This window comes from Lutra lutra, chromosome 15 (genome assembly GCF_902655055.1).
Source record: "Lutra lutra chromosome 15, mLutLut1.2, whole genome shotgun sequence".
NCBI lineage: Eukaryota > Metazoa > Chordata > Mammalia > Carnivora > Mustelidae > Lutra > Lutra lutra.
The window spans coordinates 15,667,926-15,689,990 of NC_062292.1; the positions used below are offsets into that span (position 1 = coordinate 15,667,926).

Genomic DNA, 22,065 nt, shown 5'->3' on the forward strand with positions numbered 1-22,065 from the left:
AATTCTTTTTTTTTTATTTTTATTAATTTTAAAAATTTCTTTTCACTGTTCCAGCATTCATTGTTTATGCACCACACACAGTGCTCCATGCAATACGTGTCCTCCATAATACCCACCACCAGGCTCACCCAACCTCCCACCCACCACCCCTCCAAAACCCTCAGTTTGTTTCTTAGCGTCCACAGTCTCTCATGGTTCGTCTCCCCCCTTCAATTTCCCTAACTCCCTTCTCCTCTCCATCTCCCTATGTCCTCCATGTTATTCCTTATGCTCCACAAATAAGCAAAACCATATGATAATTGACTCTCTCTGCTTGACTTATTTCACTCAGCATAATCTCTTCCAGTCCCATCCATGTTGCTAAAAAAAAGTTGGATATTTATCCTTTCTGATGGAGTATATATGGATTAGAAGATGTGGTCCATATAATGGGTTTAAATTTTAAAACAATGACCTTCAGTTTACCTACTGAATCAGATCTAAATATGTGTGATTTATTTTTTTTAAAGGTTTTATTTATTTATTTGACAGACAGAGGTCACAAGTAGGCAAAGAGGCAGGCAGAGAGGAAGGGAAGCAGGAAGCAGCTCCCCGGTGAGCAGAGAGCCCAATGTGGGGCTCAATGCCAGGACTCTGGGATCATGACCTGAGCCGAAGGCAGAGGCTTTAACCCACTGAGCCACCCAGGCACCCCAATATGTGTGATTTAAATATTTTCATAAATTTAGGGTAAATAGCTTAAAGAAGAAACAATATTCTCTGCACAGTTTTTTAAAGCTCTCTGGGGCAGCAGTTGTGTTTTGGGCAGAGATTGGATCTGGAAATAAAAAGATGACACAGTTAGACATACTGTCAGACTTCAATGACCACTGTCCAATAGGAAACATGATAGACAAAAACGAGAAGGCACAGTGCATGCAATACATGGCTATTAAAGGATGTACACGAATAGTGTTTGAGGGGACTTGGGGGATGGTGGGAGAGTATAGAGAGGAGTTGAGAGGGACTCATGGGCTAAGAGATTAATGGACCAAGAGTCTACAAGGCTCGGTGGAGTCACAGTTTAGAATAATGATGGTCAGAAAGTAAATATCTAGAGAGGTTGGAATTATGGTGAGAGATAAGGTCCAGGATAGAGAACAGATGAATGGGTGCCCACTTGCAGCAAATGTTAAAGAATTGGGAATAGTAGAGGTGGATGTTGGTGAGGCTCTTGTTCTCAGTGAGTCATTCATGGAGGTTGGAATTCCCCCAATATGGTGGAAGGAGCTGCAGTGCAAGGGATATTTTATAGTTATTTAACTACCTATTTTACCATCTATAATTTAACATGACCCGCATGGGATTGTGATAGCCCCAAACCCCAAAATATCCTTCTTCTCTCATGTTCCAGTTCTCACTAAATCTCACTTAAACCCTATTCTTTTGCTCATGCCAAAATCTTTTCAGTCACTCTGGATATTTTATTATTCCCTATCTCCATGGATCATACATCACAAGTTCTAGGGTTAGTATCATCAAAGCACAGCAGTGCTTCCCTCTGCTCTGTGTCTCTCTAGTTCCAAAGCTACCATATTAGCCTGCCTGACCCCTCACTGCAGCATCTTATCTAGATGTCTGCCTTCCCCTCTCCATCTCCCAGTGATCCCTTTCCTTTCTCCAGTGTTGTCCAAAAGTTTTACTATGAGTCATTATCTCAACAACAACAACAAAAAACTGAGGGTGTGCCTCTACCATATGCATATTTACTTATAAGTTACATACATGTACTACCATGTTCCTGTGCCAATTTATTAGATATATATTTAAGATTCATGCAAAGGTAGAAATGTTAAAAGATGAAAATGAAGTCATTTAAAAGTGTTTTGTGTTCATTGATAATAAAAAAATTTTTGCTTTCACTAAAAAATTAATAATGAGGACATTATAATTTGAATGTTCCATTACTTTTTGAGATCTTGGATTTAATGTTCCACAATATAGTAATTCCCAGTTCTACTTCATGGTGCAGTTTATTTTGATTCTTGATTTAATGGCTGTTGTGTCTGGAAAAGCTAATTCAGAGCCAAATGGAAGGAGGACATATCTTTATTTTGCCTGTTGAACACTGTGCTCATTTTTCAGTATCATTTCACAAATTGTGCAGATGGTTTTCTTGAGCTAGGAAATAGCCATCTTTACTGATGTCAAATGGTTATTTTATAGCTAGTCCACATTGAATATTTGTTTGGGAGACTTTTCAACAGTTTGTAAAAATCTTCCAAGTTTACTAGTTTTAAGACACATGATTTGATAAGTGGCATGCCATATAACAATGACAACGTTTCTTTTTTTTTTTTAAGATTTTATTTATTTATATGACATAGATCACAAGTAGACAGAGAGGCAGGCAGAGAGAGAGAGAGGGAAGCAGGCTCCCCACCGAGCAGAGAGCCCGATGCGGGACTCGATCCCAGGACCCTGAGATCATGACCTGAGCCAAAGGCAGCGGCTTAACCCACTGAGCCACCCAGGTGCCCCAACAATAACAACATTTCTAAACACCTATTTTAAAAAATTCTTCTGGGGGCCACCTAGGTGACTTGGTCCAGTCAGTTAAATGTCCAGCTCTTAGTTTCTGTTCAGGTCACGATCTCAGGCTTGTGGGGATCAAACTCTGAGCCCCTATGGGGCTCGTGCTCAGTGGAGAGTCTGCTTGGGATTCTTTCCCTCTCCCTTCTCTTCTGCCCCTCTCCCTGCTTGTGTGCGCTCTCTTTCTCTCTCAAATAAATTAAATTTTTAAAATTTTTTTATTTTATTTTTTCAGTGCTCCATACAATACATGCCCTCCTTAATACTCACCAACAGGCTCACCTAACCCCCCACCCCTACTCCCCTCCAAAACCTCAGTGTGTTTCCCAGAGTCCACAGTCTCTCATGGTTCATCTCCCCCTTTGACTTCCTCCACTTCACTTTTCCTTTCCTTCTTCTAATGTCCTCCATGTTATTCCTTATGCTTCACAAGTAAGTGAAACCATATGATAATTGACTCTCTCTTATTTCACTCAGCAGAATCTCTTCCAGTTTCATCCATGTTGATAGAAAATTTCGGTATTCATCCTTTCTGATGGAGGCATAATATTCCATAGTATATATGGACCATATCTTCTTTATCCATTCATCTGTTGAAGGGCATCTTGGCTCTTTCCAAATTTGGTGATTGTGGCCATTGCTGCTATGAACATTGGGGTACAGATGGCCCTTCTTTTCACTACATCTGTATCTTTGGGGTAAATACCCAGTAGTGCAATTGCAGAGTCATAGGGTAGCTCTATTTTTAATCTCTTAAGGAATCTCCACACTGTTCTCCAAAGTGGCTGCACCAACTTGCATTCCCACCAACAGTGTAAGAGGGTTCCCCTTTCTCCACATCCTCTCCAACACATGTTGTTTACTGTCTTATTAATTTTGGCCATTCTAACTGGTGTAAAGTGGTATCTCAGTGTTGTTTTGACTTGAATTTCCCTGATGACTAATGATGATGAATATTTTTTCATGTGTCTGTTAGCCATTTGTATGTCTTCTTTGGAGAAGTGTCTGTTCATTTCTTCTGACCATTTTTTGACATGATTACCTGTTTTTTTGAGTGTTGGGTTTGTGGAGATCTTTATAGATCTTGGATATCAGCCCGTTGTCTGTAGTGTCATTTGCAAATATCTTCTCCCATTCTGTGGGTTGCCTCTTTGTTTTGTTGACTGTTTCCTTTGCTGTGCAGAAGTTTTTGATCTTGACAACATCCCAAAAGTTCATTTTCACTTTTGTTTCCTTTGCCTTTGGAGACGTGTCTTGAAAGAAGTTGCTGTGGCCAATGTCAAACAGGTTACTGCCTGTGTTCTCCTCTAGGATTGTGATAAATTCCTGCCTCACATTGAGGTCTTTTATCCATTTCGAGTTTATCTTGTGTATGGTGTAAGAGAATGCTCAAGTTTCATTCTTCTTCTATACATAGCTGTCCAATTTTCCCAGCACCATCTATTGAAGAGACTGTCTCTTTTCCACGGATATTTTTTCCTGCTATGTTGAAGATTATTTTACCACAGAGTTGTGGGTCCATATCTGGGCTCTCTACTCTATTCCACTGGTCTATATGTCTGTTTTTGTGCCAGTACCATGCTGTCTTGGTGATCACAGCTTTGTAGTAAAGCTTGAAATCAGGCAACATGATGCCCCCAGTTTTGGGCTTTTTTTTTTCAACATTTTTTTTTAAAGATTTATTTATTTATTTGACAGAGAGAGAAAGAGATCAAAAGTAGACAGAGCAACAGGCAGAGAGAGAGGGGGAAGCAGGCTCCCTGCTGAGCAGAGAGCTCGTTGCGGGGCTCGATCCCAGGACCCTGAGGTCATGACCTGAGCCAAAGGCAGAGGCTTAACCCACTGAGCCTGCCAGGAGCCCCTCAACATTCCTTAGCAATTCGGGATCTTTTCTGGTTCCATACAAATTTTAGGATTGTTTGTTCCGGTGCTTTGAAAAATGCCAGTTGAATTTTGATCAGGATGGCACTTAAAGTATAGATTGGTCTGGGCAGTATAGACATTTTAATAATGTTTATTCTTCCGATCCATGAGCATGGAATGCTTTTCCATCTTTTGGTGTCTTCTTCAATTTCTTTCATGAGTGTTCTGTAGTTCCTCGAGTACAGATCCTTTACCTCTTTGATTAGGTTTATTCCCAGGTATCTTATGGTTCTTGGTGCTATAGTAAATGGAATCGATTCTCTAATTTCCTTTCTGTTTTTTCATTGTTAGAGTATAAGAAAGCAACTGATTTCTGTGCATTGATTTTGTATCCCGCCACATTACTGAATTGCTGTATGAATTCTAGTAGTATGGGGGTGGAGTCTTTTGGGTTTTCCATGTAAAGTATCATGTCATCTGTGAAGAGAGAGTTTGACTTCTTTGCCAATTTGAATACCTTTTATTTCTTTTTGTTTTCTGATTGCTGTTGCAAGGACTTCTAGTACTGTGTTGAACAACAGTGGTGAGAGTGGGCATCCTTGTCATGTCCTGATCTCAAAGGGAAGGCTGTCAACTTTTTCCCATTGAGAATGATAGTAACTGCACATTTTTCATAGATAGATTTTATGAAGTTGAGGAATGTTCCCTCTATCCCTATACTTTGAAGAGCTTTAATCAGGAATGGATGCTGTATTTTGTCTAATGCTTTTTCTGCACCAACTGAGAGAACCGTGTGGTTGTTCTCTCTTCTCTTATTAATTTGTTCTATCACATTGATTGATTTGCGAATGTTGAACTGCCCTTGCATCCCAGGGATAAATCCCGCCTGGTCATTGTGGATAATCTTTTTAATGTACTGTTGGATCCTATTAGCTTGGATCTTGTTGAGAAACTTGGCATCCATATTCATCAGGGATATTGGTCTGAAATTCTCCTTTTTGGTAGGGTCTTTGCCTAGTTTGGGGATAAGGGTAATACTGGCTTCAAAAAAAGAGTCTGGAAGTTTTCCTTAGGTTTCTACTCTCTGAAACAGCTTCAGGAGAACAGGTATTATTTCTTCTTTGAATGTTTGGTAGAATTCCCCAGGGAATCTGTCAGGTCCTGGACTCCTGTTTTTTGGGAGGTTTTTAATCACTTCTTCAATCTCATTACTAGATATTGGTCTATTCAGGTTGTCAATTTATTCCTGTTCCAGTCTTGGAAGTTTATAGGTTTCCAGGAATGCATCCATTTCTTGTAGGTTGCTTAACTTATTGGCATATAACAGTCGATAATAATTTCTGATGATTGTTTCTATTTCCCTGGTGTTAGTTATGATCTCTCCCTTTTCATTCATAATTTTATTAATCTGGGCTCTCTCTCTTTTCTTTTGGATTAGTTTGACCAGTGGTTTATCCATCTTACTGATTCTTTTAAAGAACCAGCTTCTAGTTTCGTTGATGTGTTCTACTGTATCTCTAGTTTCTAACTCATTGATCTCTGCTCTAATCTTGATTATTTCCCTTCTTGTGCATGGGGTTGGCTTAATTTGTTGTTGATTTTCCAGTTATTTAAGGTGTAAAGAGAGCTGATGTATTCAGGATTTTTCAGTTTTTTTGAGTGAGGCTTGGATGGCTATGTATTTCCCCCTTTGGACCACCTTTGCCATATCCCATAGGTTTTGGACTGATGTGTCTTCATTCTCATTGGTTTCCATGAATTAAGTTCTTCTTTGATTTCCTGGTTGATCCAAACATTCTTGAGCAGGATGGTCTTTAGCTTCCAATTCAAACAGAATTCCTTCCAAATCTTTTCTTGTGGTTGAGTTCCATTTTAAAACATTGTGTTCTGAGAATATGCAGGGAATAATCTCAATCTTTTGGTATTGGTTGAGCCCTGATTTGGGACCCAATATGTGGTCTATTCTGGAGTAAGTTCCACGTGCACTAGAGAAGAATGATTATTCTGTTGTTTGAGGGTGGAATGTTCTGTATATATCTATGAGGTCCTTCTGGTCCAATGTGTCATTCAGTGCTGTTGTTTTACTGATTTTCTGCTAGGATAATCTATTACTGAGAGTGGCTTGGTAAGCTCCCTTACAATTAATGTATTCATATCAATATGACTATTTTGGTTGACAGTTGGCTTATGTAGTTGGGTGCTCCCATATTGGGGGCATAAATATTTATAATTGTTAGATCTTCTTGGTGGGTATACCCTTTAAGAATGATGTAGTGTCCTTCTGTATCTCTGACTACAGTCTTTAACTTAAATTCTAATTTATCTGATATAAGAATCACTATCCCAGCTTTCTTTTGAGGCCCACTGGTATGAAAGATGCTTCTCCATCCCTTCACTTTCAGTCTGGATGTATCCTTAGGTTTCAAATGGGCTCTTGTAGACAGCATATGGACGGGTCCTGTCATTTTATCCAATCTGCAATCTTGTGCCATTTTATGGGAACATTTAGGCCATTCATGTTGAGAGTGATTATTGAAAGATAAGTTTTTATTGGCGTCATGTTGCTGTGAAGTCCTTGTTTCTATAGATTGTCTCTGTAAATTTCTGTTCTATGTCACTCTTGGCTTCTTTCTTCTTTTATAGAAACCCCCCCCCCCCCCTTAATATTTCTTGTAGTGCTGACTTGGTGGTTGCATACTCTTTAAAACCTTGCTGGTCTTGGAAGCTGTTTATCTCTCTGTCCATTTTGAATGTCCACCTTGCTGGATAAAGTCTTCTCATTTAGTGCCCTGAATATGTCTTGCCAGCCCTTTCTGGCTTGCCAGGTTTCTGTGGAAAGGTCTGATGTTATTCTGATGGACCTTCCTCTGTACATAAGAAATCTCTTCCCCCTAGCTACCTTCGGACCTCTTGTCTAAATAAAATATATTAAATCTTTAAAAAAATCTTCTTCCATTCATGGTACATATTTAAATTTTTAAAATTTTTATTATATATATCTTGTATCCCTTAAAGGGTTAGAGTACATGGATTTATTTCAAAATATATGCCCTGTGGCCTCCAATAGAAAACATTAGTCACCCCAGACAAATTTTAAGAATGCATAGGTGATCTTTAAGTGGTTTACCATGAGGCAGTTGTATGTCAGTGCCTAAGATCTTCATGGCTATACCCCATCTTATTACTTAGTATTACAGAAATTCTGTGTAAAGATTGCAATTTACAAAAGTAACCACATTGCTGAGAGCCCATAGCCTGTAAATTTTAATATACCAGAATACACTGACAGCAGTGAAGTGAGGGGGCCCCTGCCAACCTGCCAGTCATCAAAATCCAGCCCTTTCCTTGTCATTACTCCAAGGTCCACAGGGACCAAGCAAGGGTACCAGTGTCATTCCATATATTAAATATTAGTAGCAGCCTAACTAAAATAAATAAAAGTTGAAGTCCTATTCTTGTCTCTGTACTCTCAGGAGTTTTTTGTCAACATATGTGGTTGTAGGCACAGAAACCGAAGACCCCAAACTGATGTCGTTATTCTCTGCTTCCGATTCTTCAGTTGTCTTGCATTGCTCTGAGAATAAATTCAAGATCCTGGAATTAACATGACTTCTGTGGTCATGCATAACTTGGGTCCTGCCATCTTGAGGCTTCATTAGAATCGGGCCATATGGAATTCTTTCAATCCTCTCATTTCACAAAGCTCTTTTCCACATGTGTCCCCTCCCCTCCCTTCCCAGGTTCTGTGCTCTGCCCTGGCCTTGACTACTCTTCCCCAGACTCATCACCTTGCTGACTACAGAGATCATTCTGATCTGAGATCAGACGTCATATGCCTCCAGGTGTCCTCTGACCCCACCCATCTAATTCTTTCTCCTCCTCATATGCTCTCCTGCCATTCCTTTTGGCTTCACTGCACTTAATCATGATTTGTCATACATATTTACTTGTGAAATTCCTTGTCCATCTCCCCCAGTAAGCAATATGAGGGCAATAGCTTGTCTCCTAACATATTCCAGTGGGCCTTTGCCTCGTGACGCTCAATGTCTGAAATTGATGGCATTCTCCCATAATACTCTCTACCATCCTCTTGTCTGTCATCTGCCAACCTCCCTATGAAATCCCAGGATTCCTGTGGCTCATAGGACACTTACTTGACAAAGCTCTATTAAGTGCCTACAACGTGCCTCTACCGGACTCAGCAGTTGAGATAAAACAGTACACAAAATGGGGGCACCTGGGTGGCTCAGTGGGTTAAAGCCTCTGCCTTCGGCTCAGGTCATGATCTCAGGGTCCTGGGATCAAGCCCCGCATCAAGCTCTCTGCTCGGCAGGGAGCCTGCTTCTTCCCTCTCTCTCTGCCTGCCTCTCTGCCTACTTGTTATCTCTACCAAATAAATAAATATTTTTAAAAAAATAGTACACAATGGTGAGTGTTGTGAAGTGTGTAAACCTGGCGATTTGCAGACCTGTACCCCTGGGGATAAAAATATAGGTTTATAAAGCTGTAAAAAAAAAAAAAAAAAAAAAAAAGATGAATACCCAAGTTTTGTAGCAACATGGACGGGACTGGAAGAGATTATGCTGAGTGAAATAAGTCAAGCAGAGAGAGTCAATTATCATATGGTTTCACTTATTTGTGGAGCATAACAAATAGCATGGAGGACAAGGGGAGATGGAGAGGAGAAGGGAGTTGAGGGAAATTGGAAGGGGAGGTGAACCATGAGAGACTATGGACTCTGAAAAACGATCTGAGAATTTTGAAGGGGTGGGGGGTGGGAGGTTGGGGGCACCAGGTGGTGGGTATTGTAGAGGGCACGGATTGCATGGAGCACTGGGTGTGGTGCAAAAATAATGAATATTGTTATGCTGAAAAAATAAAATTAAAAAAATACACAAAATGAAACTTAGGAAACCTAGGAGTGGTCTTCCACTGTAATTAACATCAATGTTGAATTTATTTCATATATCAGGGGTTCATATTTCTGGGTCACATGCTCTTTGAGAATATGTGAAGAGCTCTGATCCCCTTCCCCACGAAAAAACTGCGCAAATCCATCAAAAACTAACGATGTCCTACTATATGTTGGCTAATTGAACACAATTTTTTTTTAAATGCACAAATCCTCATAGTATATATACAACTGCAAGAGTTCCACACAGTCTCTGAAGTTCATGGTTAGGTGACACATCCTAAATGTTCAAGAGCACCAAAATATTTACATTCTCTTTGCCAAAGTCTGGGATAGATATAGAGGAAAAGGTGAAGTGGAGAATAAAGGATTGAGCTACAACATGTGTCTCTGGAGGAGGTGAAGAGAGTGACATGGCTATGTCAGCATAGCTATGAAACACCAGTTCAAAACAGGGGTCTTCACACTTTTAGTGTGTGAACTCCCTGAAAGCATTTTGAAAAATGAAGTCTAACCATGCGTATTTTATGTTGAAATCTAAAATTCTTCATTTTAGATTAGTTTTAAGGGATATAATTTTCAGTGAATTTAGACAGTGACACTCAACTACAACTAAGATCTTTTTCAGTGTACCTACCAGTGAAATACAAATATCAGTAATTGATACCACATATAAGTCTAAATAACACTGAAAAAGCTCTTCTCATTCCCTCCTCTTAGATGGCACACAATTTTAATTTGTCCCATTGTTTGGATGTTAACTATACCACCAAAAGTGGTGTCTGCCTGGCTTCTCCACTATAAAGTTCCCCCTTTCCCTGTGTATTTTTTTTAAGATTTTATTTATTTATTCGACAGAGATCACAAGCAGGCAGAGAGAGAGGAAGGGAAGCAGGCTCCCCGCTGGGCAGAGAGCCCAACATGGGGCTTGATCCCAAGATCCTGGAATCATGACCCGAGTTGAAGGCAGAGACTTTAACCCACTGAGCCACCCAGGTGCCCCCTACTGTGTATTTTTTTTTTTTTAAGATTTTTCTTATTTATTTGAGAGAGAGAGCATGAGTTGGGAGTGGGGAGAGAGAGAGAGAGCAGACTCCCCACTGAACAGGGAGCCTGACATGGGGCTCAATTCCAGGACTCTGAGATCATGACCTGAGCCACAGGCAGATGCTTAACCAATGGAGCCATCCAGGCACCCCTTCCCTATGTAAATAATACATGTTTTGTGGGGAAGTTCTTTGAGATATTATGGTTATCCCTCTCATCCTCAAACTTATACATATACAAATATATACACATTTATGTATGCATATATGTTTGTATGTATGTATGTCAGTCTGCTATAATCGATGAGCTATTATCTGTTACAAACGTCACTTATTTTGATCCACAAGCCGTCCCACAGTTGGCCAGCAGGAGCCCCTGCAAGTTGTCTTCTGTGCCTTTTGGTGTATTCCCATTATTCTCTGAGCAATTCTTTACTTTCTGGCACAATAAAGTGTTCTCAGGTCAACTTAAAATTTTTCTGCCTGGCCTCAGAATCATTCATTTCTCGAAGGAGCCATGGTTTCTTTTAGTGGATAATGCTATTTAGAAAGAGATTTGGGTGCTCATTGCTAATGGTGTTGTTACTCTTCCCAGACACTCTCAGTAAACAAAGCTAGAGAAGATATTTTATATTTATACATACACATATTTCTATCTGTTTGACATCTGTGTATCTTAAAAACCATGAGGATGTTAACTGGACTTTGGTGAGCATTTTGCAATATATATGAATGTCAAATCATTACTTTGTAATGTGAAATTAATATGTCAATTATACCTAAATTAAAAATAATGACAGGGAAAAAAATGATATCCCCAGTTTCAGTCTGACAGAGTTCATTCTAATTTTCTGCCCTTTTTTAGAGAGGGAGCGGGGAGGGGCAGAGGGAGGAGAGGAGAACAGACCTTAAGCAGACTCCACACTGAGTATGGAACCTGACATGAGGCTCAGTCTCACAACCCTGAGATCATGTATGACCTGAGCCAAAATCAAAAGTTGGACACTTAACCGACTAAGCCACCCAGGTGTCCCTAATTTTCTGCTTTTTTATGTTTGTAATTCCTTTTCTACAGTGAAATATCTGATTCTCATTATTTTCAGTATATTATTTGATCAGTGTCCTTGCATGTCACCATTGCTGTCCCACTCCCTACACTTCAGGGATGCCCTCCCCACCCTGCTTGGTCACTAGCACTGTGCGCTGGGCTGCCCTTGTGTGGATTGTCCCCCTCATCCCTTTCGTGCTCTGAGACCACACACTGGGCTGCTACCCCATTATGCAGGTGCTCTGATATAACTTTGATGCGCCACACTGGTACCACAGCCCCCTCACCAAACCTGTCACACTGATGTCTCCCTAATTCTGCTTCATCTAATTACTTTAGGGCTGAGTTGTTTTGGAAGGAGAGCAGAAGATGAAAGGAAGGAAATGCATGTTTTTAGTGCACAGATCTCATAGCCCCATATAAACATAAAATGCCCTTTTGTTATAAGTAAGCTATTATTAAATCCAGGTTTCTTGAAAGAGTTTTAAAACAACATCACATGTTTTGACTTTATCTTCTTAAAGATTTTTATTTATTTATTTGAGAGAAAGATCAAGTGGAGGAGAGAGAGAGAGAATCCAAAGCAGACTCCACACTGAGCGTGGTGCCTAACACAGGGCTCGATCCCATGACAGCGAGATCATGACCTGAGCCAAAACCGAGTCAGAGGCTTAATTGACTGAGCCACCTGGGTACCCCTGTTTTGATTTTATTGAATATATAATGGTTATGTTTTGTGGAGAATGCTTATAAAGTTTCATCAGCCCTTCATTCTGTTATTACTTTTGACTGGTATTTGTCACATACCTATATACCTTTAAGAAAAACAACAAACACAGCATTACCCCACCATCACCCCGTCACAGAGTTTCCACCTTGTACTGTGAGACAAATAATCTACTGTAACTCATGATAATCACATGTATGAAATTTTATAGAAGTACATAATTTTATATTTTTATGAACTTTAGTGTCCTTTGCTTTACATACAATAAAATGTTCTGTAAGTTGGATGAGCTCCATAATACAGATTGTTAAAGTAACTCTAATACTAGACCTGAGGGGAGAGTTTCAAGAATGTTCCCTGATAGGGGCACCTTGGTGGCTCAGTCTGCTGGGCGTCTGCTTTTGGCCACTGTCATGATCCCAGGATTCTGGGATCATGTCCCACATCAGGCTCCCTACTCAGTGGGGAGCCTGCTTCTCCCTCTCTCCCCTCTCATTCTTTCTCTCTCAAATAAATACATAAAATGTTAAAAAAAAAAAAGAATGTTCAGTGATACACTGACAATACATCACACCTATATAAAACTTAAGTCTACTATACAACAAGTGAATGTCTGATTTTGCAGCCCTACCTTATCATTAAAGCAGTTAACATTATGTATAATACTTGCAAATTTTTATGGGAAAGATATTTAAACTCACAGGATTAATATTAGTATTGTTATTTTCTTTGTCATTGTTTTATTAAAATTATTGTACTTAATTTTTGCACAATTATGTTAATATGTGTTTTATTAAGAAATGGAGAAATTACTAAAAAAAGTAGTTTAAAGAGACCTTATGAATATTACATATACTTTCCTGAAAACCAGAGAAAAACATCATGTACTATTCTGTCAAGATAACATGACACTTAGTAATCCTTTTAGTTGGGTTGATTTTTGTTTTTTTTTTTTTTAACCTGGTCGGTGAAGAGAATACTTGGAATTGTTCTTTTTAACAGTGCTGTTCAATAATAACAATGAAATGTCAGTACTTCAGAAAATGAATAATAATTGTTAGGAATTATAGTCTCTCTGAAGTTGGAATGCAAAGTAGGCTTCAAATTCTTTTTACACATTTAACCAGAGGAATGCTTTCAGCTTGGCTACCTGCTTTTCATATTTAACCTTCCTTACGTCATTAAGGTCTGTAAGTATTTGAGCACCGAGAACAAGAAATTAACATTCCACTGTCAAAGGGACAGGATAATACATTGGACAAAGACAAGAAAAACCTCTTTAGTTTTATTCCTGGTGAAGAAAATTACTTAATGGCCATTCAATCCAAAGTGGTCAGCTTTGCTTTAGATTCTTTTGAAAGTGTCCCTTGCGGGGAGGGCTGGAGTGCCTGGGCAGCTCAGTCAGTTAAGCATCTGCCTCTTGATTTTTGGCTCAGATCATGATCTCAGGGTCCCGAAATCGAGCCCCGCAGGCTCGTCACTCAGTGCAGAGTCTGCCTGTCCCTCTCCCTCTGCCCCTCCCCAATTTGCACTTGCCTCACTCAAAGAAAGAAAGAAAAGAATAAAAATCTTTTTTTAAAAAATCCCTTAGGGAGAAGGTTCTCTATCCAAGTGATTCTGGCCATGTCAAAATGCTACAATGGAATATTACTCCGCCATAAAAAAGAATGAAATCTTGCCATTTGCAACAAGATGGGTGGATCTAGAGAGTATAGTGCTAAGTGAAATAAGAAGAAAGACAAATACCATATGATTTCGCTCATATGTGGAATTTAAGAAACAAAACAAAAACAAAAAAATTTAAGAAAAATTCTCATATGTGGAATTTAAGAGCCAAGGAGAAAGAAAAGAGAGAAAGAGAGAGAGGCAAACCAAGAAACAGACTCTTAACTATAGAGTACAAACTCACCGTTACCAGTGGGGAGGTGGGTGGGGGGATGGGTAAAATAGGGGATAGGGATTAAGGAGGGCACTTGGGAGGAGTACCAGGTGTTATATGTAAGTACTGAATCTATTGTACCCCTGAAACTAATGTTACACTGTTACATTAACTAACTGGAATTTAAGTAAAAACCTTAGAAGAAAACAAAGGTTAGAGGGGTGCCTGAGTGACTCAGTGGGTTCAGCCTCTGCTTTCGGCTCAGGTCATAATCCCAGGGTCCTGGGATCGAGCCCTGCATTGGGCTCTCTGCTCAGCAGGGAGCCTGCTTCTCTCTTTCTCTGCCTGCCTCTCTGCCCACTTGTGATCTGTCAAATAAATAAATAAAATCTTAAAAAATAAAAAAAGAAAATTTAGATCTGCATGTTAAAAAGTTGTTTTTAAAGAAAAGTTGAACCTCTTCTAAGTATTATCTAGTACTTGAGTTGGCTTTTGTTAATTGGAAAAAATCTTACAAAAACCTTAGAGTTTCAGATAGAAATTCCTCATCTAGTTATGAGTCTATGAAAGGGACTGGTCTACCTATAATGAGTGATTATTGTTCATAGTTAATTGAGTATACATGAGAAGAAAAAGCCAATTAGAACAGAAAACTAGAGAGAAGGTAGGGTAAGGTCTTTCGGGAGAAACTGACTAGCAGAGATTGTAGGACTTCAAAACATGGCCATGAACTGAGAATGGAAGGGAGTCATTCAAGAGAAATGACTGGTGGAAAGAGATTTGAGGGGGTAAAAAAATTGAATTGCTATCTTACCACAAAGGACTAGTGAAGTCACTGTTGCCAGATTTCTAAATCATACCACCAACTTTTACCCTAAAGTTGCTGCCTGCTAGTAATTGGAAGAATTGTTGCTGAGCTATTCAGTCTTTGGAACTGGACAATTTAGAATATTAGCAAATTTCTTATTATTACTCAGCTATTAATTATCTGAAAACCAGGCATGCCTGGGTGGCTCAGTGGGTTAAAGCCTCTGCCTTCAGCTCAGGTCATGATCTCCGGGTCCTGGGATCGAGCCCTGCATCGGGCTCTCCGCTCAGCGGGGATCCTGCTTCCTCCTCTCTCTCTCTGCCTGCCTCTCTGCCTACTTGTGATCTCTGTCAAATAAATAAATAAAATCTTTGAAAAAAAATTATCTGAAAACCAAAACTATATAAATGTAGAATTTCAAAGCTCATGGGTAGGTGGAAGTAGGGTAGCTATGATTCTAGGTGAAAAGCTGAAGCAGAAAACACTGGGTTTTCCGATGTAATAAAACTGTATGGAGGGGCCCCTGGGTGGCTCAGTGGGTTAAAGCCTCTGCTTTCGGCTCAGGTCATGATCCCAGTCCTGGGATCGAGCCCCGCATTGGGCTCTCTGCTCAGCAAGGAGCCTGCTTTCCTTCCTCTCTCTCTGCCTGCCTCTCTGCCTAATAAATTTAAAAAAAAAAAAACTTTTTTAAATAAAAAATAAAACTGTATGGAAGGGCAAAAGACTTGCTTGGTGAAAGTGAAACAGAGTTAAGGTAAATAAGTAATTCAGGTTAGAATTATCCTAAATTTGAGGAATTTCACAAGTTCTTTCGATAAATTAAGCAGCAGAGTTAAATAATATTTAACCTCTTGGTGATTGTTTCGTGAATTTTACACAACAACAACAAGAAAAAAAAAAGTACTCCTGCAACAGAATGGTTGAAAACTGTAGAGCCCTTGCATATTAGCTAAAATTCAATGGCAATTTTTCAGGTAACTTCAGCTGGTGGGGAGACACTGACTCTTGCCATGTTGAGAGGACACTTAGATGACATGCACACTAGATGACATGCACACTAGATAACATGCACACTAGAATCCGTTCTCTTATCAAAGGTCAGGTGAGGATTATGTCTTCCTGTCCCAAAAGCACGGCTCAGGAACAGATCAGAAGGAAAAGTATAAGGAATTACTGCTCTTCACAAATCAGCTTTACTCTCTTGGGGGGAAAAAAAGTGTGGCTAGCATTTTACAGAATTGCTTGAAGGAAAATAACCTTAGAAACACAGTGATAAAGACCATTTAAAAGACCTGTAATTTAAAAAAAAAATTTCTTTCAGACTGAGAGTACTGAAAATTCTCTTTAGGTCATTACATTTTCTGTTATAAGGAAATGACCACTCTGGTGAAAATTGACCTGGGGTGGAGACAAGGAAGTTTTCAGAAACAAAATCATTAACAAATACTCCAGTCATCACAACCAGATGTATAATAAAGTATAAAGAATTACACTTTAATAAACACGGTAAAGATTCAGAAATGACGACTCAAACTTTTTTTTTTTTTTTAGAATTTAACTTCTTTATTGAGTTGTATGAGTTTTTTATGTATTTTGGATCTGACCCCCCTTATCAGACAATAGGATTGGGAAATATTTTCTCCCATTCTGTAGGTTGCCTTTTCATCTTATGGATTCTCATTTTTTATTTCTTTGCAACATTAAAGATTCCTTCAAGAATACTGAAAGGAATCTTTTTTTTTTTCCACTTTGATATCTCAATAAGAAAAATTCCCTGTGGCACCTATAATCTGATTCTGATGCATGGGTCGAGCAAATAAAGAGCATTCCATAGAGAACTCTGCCCTCGCAAGCTTTATTCAGGGCTGGGTATCTAGACCCTGAATGTGCACAGATAGTACTATAACATCATCAAGGGGAGATTTAAAAGGAAGAAAACTATTCAAAAATTTCTGCAACTCAGGAAAGTCATCAGTAAGCCTAGGATCTGGTCCATAATAGCTATTCTGTATGTGACTGTCGAAACCTAGTTTCCATTTTTACATACTGTTACTTTTACTACCCCTGCCTATATACATTCATTCTTTTGCATAGTTTTAATAAAAATAAAGACAATTTTATCACTTTATTTAACACATAATAGGAGAAAAGAGTTTCTATAGCTGAGGACTTCTCGGAAGCACTGATTTCTTAAATGACGTTTATTCATCTCCATATTATGCTATTAAATATATGGTTCAGAGGCATCTGGCTGGTTGTCAGAAGAGCATGCAACTCTTGATCTCAGGGTCATGAGTTCAAATTCCACGTTGGGTAGAGAGATTAAATTTTTAAAACTTTAAAAATATATATATACAGTTTAGAGAATATCTTCATACATATTTTTTCCTTTGGTGAAAATTCTTGCCCGGAATAAATTTCTTTGGATTAACCAACTTTGATCAACGGCTATGAACATTTTAGTGATTAGTAAAATCAATTTATAAAGTGCCTTCTCTTCAGGCTGTACCAGCACACACTGATATAGAACTTCTGCAAGTATCAGCTTTCCTTGAGAGCCTCTGAGAGGGTCTGTACACAGGAAGAGAGCTGTGTCAGTCAAAGTATGCAAGAGTCTAGTTTGTTGAGATTACTATATTGGGTACTTTTATGGGAAGAAAATAGGATGCATATTCTCTGTCATTAAGCTTACCATCTAGTTTGGGGAAACTATATTCAGTCACTCTATCCAAAGCACTGTCCCAAATGCTACAGTGTGGAATGAGGGGAAAGAAAGGTGAGCTTGATACGACGTTAGCCAGTGATCTTTTACCCTCAAAGAATCTGCCTTGTTGATTGTTGCCTGGAGTAAATGGGGTGATAAATATTCTTTATGGTTACAAATACGCCTCCTATGAACTTCATAAATTACCAGTTTCTGGAAGAGTGAACTTCCATCTTTCTTAAGCCATCCTATCAACCTTAGGTGATTTAGGAAAATTTGCTCTAAAAGCGTTGAAATATATGACAAATGCTTGGTTTTTTAAATTATGTTGCTACCATTCCAAGGGCCTTCTTTGGTATTGAGATGTTTTAGAGGACCTGAACTGTAGGGCTTAGAACCACTACTGAGGAGGCAAATACCTCTATAATCATGAGACTTTGCTACCTTAGTCGGCTCTAGATGCTTAAAAAGTATTCACCGTTGCTGACAAAGATGTCGGTGATTCTTCTAATGTAAAAGTATTATTTAAAGGTTACATTCCACAAGGATGGTGAAGCCTAGGTTGTGGGATGGCCTAGTCAGGTATTGTCATGCACAGTGGTGAGGATGATGGTAAAGGTTAGGGGGCTAGTGAGAAGGGAATTTGACTTAAATGATCTTTTTCTTCACGCTGAAGATGAGACATTGGTAACATCATAGACTTCTTAGAATGATGAGGAGATTTTACAAAGACTAAAAAGTTTAAGGAAACATACTTTGAACCTTTACTATGAATAGACCTGACTGCGTCTCTCTCCTGAAAAGAATAGGATTCTCCCATCAGAGTCAACCAAGAGGCACAGCACACTCTTCTAATTGGAACATGTTTCCCAAACATGACTGATTTTTCTGCCATTCATTCATTCACTCATTTGTCCAACAAACACTTACTGAACTCCAACTATGTACACTGTAAGTTCTGGGAAAGCTGAATGAGACCTGGCAGACTTATCCTCTCTATTGCCGTGAAGCCAGGAGAGCAATTACACTTGTAGTTGGAATACACTGTGATGAGTAATGCTAGGGAAGTACAGGCTGCTGGGATGACCCTTTCGTAGTCTTGGGGAGCGGCGGGGCAGGGAATGGCTCCATGAAGAGGTCTAGTTGAGGACAGGTAGGAAATGCAGTAGGTACTAGGGAAGGACTGGGGAACAGTATTCTGAGCAGAGAAAATAAGAAGCAATGAATGGATAAAGGCAGAAGAATGCAGTGGCATGTTTGAGGAAATAAATTTTCAGGATGGCCCCCAAGAGTAGACTTTGAGAACGATTGTGTTTAGGATTAAGGCTAAAGCAGGTAGACCCTAGACCATATAAGCCACTTTAGAGAGTCTGGACTTTATCCAAATGAAAAGGGAATCAATTGAATGGTTTTATGCAAGGGAAAGTACCTGATCGATCTGTGTTTATTAAAGGACACGCAGGCTGCTGCATGGATAATGCATGTGGAGGGAGGGGGATTAAGTCAGAAAGACTAGTTAGGAGGCTCAGGACAGGACCACAGTTTTGACAACAGGAATGGAGAGAAGCAAAAGGAATTGAGAGAAAAGGAGTGTAAATCAGCAAGACTCTGGGCTGATGTGATGTAAGACTGAATGAGAGGGAGAACAGAGGATGATATTAAAGTTCAGCTTGGGGGGCGCCTGGGTGGCTCAGTGGGTTAAAGCCTCTGCCTTCGGCTCAGGTCATGATCCCAGGGTCCTGGGATCGAGCCCTGCATCGGGCTCTCTGCTCTGCAGGGAGCCTGCTTCCTCCTCTCTCTCTCTCTGCCTGCCTCTCTGCCTACTTGTGATCTCTCTCTGTCAAATAAATAAAAAAAATAAAGTTCAGCTTGGAAGACGCAGTGGCTAATGGTGCTGTTCACTGTAAAGAAATTAGGTAAGAACAGGTTTGTGGAGTTAAACTGTTTGGAGAGAGGCTGAGTTTGAGATGCCTGCAGGTCATCCGAAGTGAAGGCGTTTATCAGCAGTCAGTTACACAGACACAGAATTCGGCAGGGAGATTAGACCTAGAAGTACGGATTTGGGAGTCATCCATTGGAATGCCCTGAGAACCAGAGAACCCTGTGGAGCAGAGCTAGTCAAGGAAAGGCTAAGAGAAAGCACCCCAAGCTGACTGAGAAATAGCCTGAATGGTAAAGCCATACCTTGAGAGGGTGCTGATTTGGTAACTAGGGCCAGAGATTGATTGATGGGGAGGGAGAGAGGGACTTAGCAAAACCCTTTGCAGCTGTGAAGATGGGGCCAAATGGGGACAGTGAATGGTCCCCCTGGATTTAGTGACAAGGATGAAAGCCGTTCCCTTCCAGTTAGAGGGTGAGTGCTGGTAGCACTCCATTTTCTTTCTCTTCTTGTAAATCAGATCACATGGCCTGTGAGCACGGGGTAAAAGTCAAGAATTTTTGGACTCCTGGGGAAGACCTGTTCTAGAGCTGCAGGAACAGTCCTTATTCCTTCCTTTAGGCACTACTTTTGCTCATTTTTGGTCCTCTGCTTTGTTACTAAGTGGTGTAAGCTACTTTGTTTTAGTTTTAGGGAGATGACATACTCTTCAAGTTAGTGAAAGGTTGGGGTTTTTGTTGTTGTTTTCTAAAAATCCAATGAAACAAAAATGTTTTACGGCATTAACTTGTAATTATCCAGAGCACCACATGCATTAACATTTCAATCAAGGAAAGTTTGACTTATATAAATGTTACATTTTTTTTTTTTTTAAGATTTTATTTGTCAGAGAGGGAGAGCGAGCACAGGCAGACAGAATGGCAGGCAGAGGGAGAAGCAGGCTCCCTGCCAAGCAAGGAGCCCAATGTGGGACTCGATCCCAGGACGCTGGGATCATGACCTGAGCCGAAGGCAGCTGCTCAACCAACTGAGCCACCCAGGCATCCCTAAATGTTACATTCTAATTGCACTGAAAACAAGAAAGCCCCTTCCGAACCTGAGTATACAATTTTATCCTCATTAACAGAAATGGGTCTGTACTTTAGGACATTGTTATTTAATCAGCAATGAATACATTGCTCTGGACAATTCTAGAAGGTCAGAATTTTTCTGAAGGAACAGGAATAAGTAATTCTTCATTTTGATGGCCTTGATTTCATTTTTGAGGGACTTTTATTTTTCTTTTGTTTCTCCCCCCTTATTTTCAAGCTTTGAGTTTGAGTGGCTGCATTCCTTAAATCCAGTATCATGAAGAATAGTTCAGGGCACGAGAGAGGGAACAGATAACCACTGTTGATTTAGAGAAGTAGCCATATTGAAAATACTGGAAAAACATCTATTCTCCCAGTATCTTTAGGAAATCATGGTAGTCTGTCCTCACCCTAGTGTAAGCTGCTCTACGATGGATTTCCATACTATGTGAATTTGCCTTGGGCTCCTCCAAAACATGTTTAGTCCTTAGAATTAATAAGATTGTACTGGCAAGGCAGAAGAGGGTGGGCTAGACCTCCACATTTGAATTCTGGCTTCACCACATATTTACTCTGTCTTAAGTTTTTTTAACCTCCTAGCCTCAGTGAAATGGGGTAAGTAATAGAATCTTCCTCATTAAGTTGATTAAACACCTAGCATAGGAGGCACTGAATACACATACAAAATTTTACACAATCCCTGACACAGACCCTTGGTAATAATGAGAGTCCTCTGTAATAGGAGTAAATGTTTACTGAGTTCTACACTGAATGCATCATTATATTTTAAAATATTCTTCCAGCTATAATAATGAGTAGGTAAACATAAACTCTCTCTTGCCTTGACCTTCCTTTAACTGATAAAATACATCTCCCAGTGTATCTAGTCACAGGAGAATTATTCAGCTGTACCTTTAAAAAAAAAAATTTTATTTGAGAGAAGAGAGCGTACACATATACACACAGGTTGGGGAGGGGCAGACTCCCCGCTGAGCATGGAGCCTGACCCAGAGCTTGATCCCAGGACCCTAAGATCATGACCCAAACCACACACAGACACTGAACTCACTAAACCCAGGCGCCCTCGTTCAACTGTATCTTTTATGCATGCCTTCAACACACCCAAAGCACCTCACGACTTAAAGATCTGTATAACTCAGGGGTTAAAGTAATCCATTGCCTTTCTGGGGAGAGTTGCAGACAGGCCTCAGACCATGGTTTCACTGGGTGCTTCGAACCTGTGAATTACATTGCAGGGGGAAATGTCCCATTTTTTCAGTTCTCTATCACTTAGTCTATATCTGGAACTCTCCATTAAGCTCTCAAAGCACACTTAGCAAGCTATAGCATCACCGGGCTCATTGTCGTAAGTAGTCGCTGTGGAGTCCTTTATATTTTAAGGACACACACACACACATCACTTGTTTGTCCTGTGAAATCGATTACTACTATCCTTATGTTATAGATAAGGAATTGGAAGCTCAAAATAAGGTAAAATTGCTCACCAGCGGGCGCACAGAATGTGAGTGAGAGAGCTGGACCAGGAGGCTGTCATCCC

General features: G+C 39.8%; 1 protein-coding gene across 5 annotated transcripts in view; it reads left to right on the forward strand.

Moving 5' to 3' along the window:
• KCNK2 (potassium two pore domain channel subfamily K member 2) overlaps positions 1-22,065 on the forward strand; it is a 218,583-nt gene that overhangs the window by 191,873 nt on the left and 4,645 nt on the right. The gene's annotated exons all lie outside the window — the stretch shown is intronic.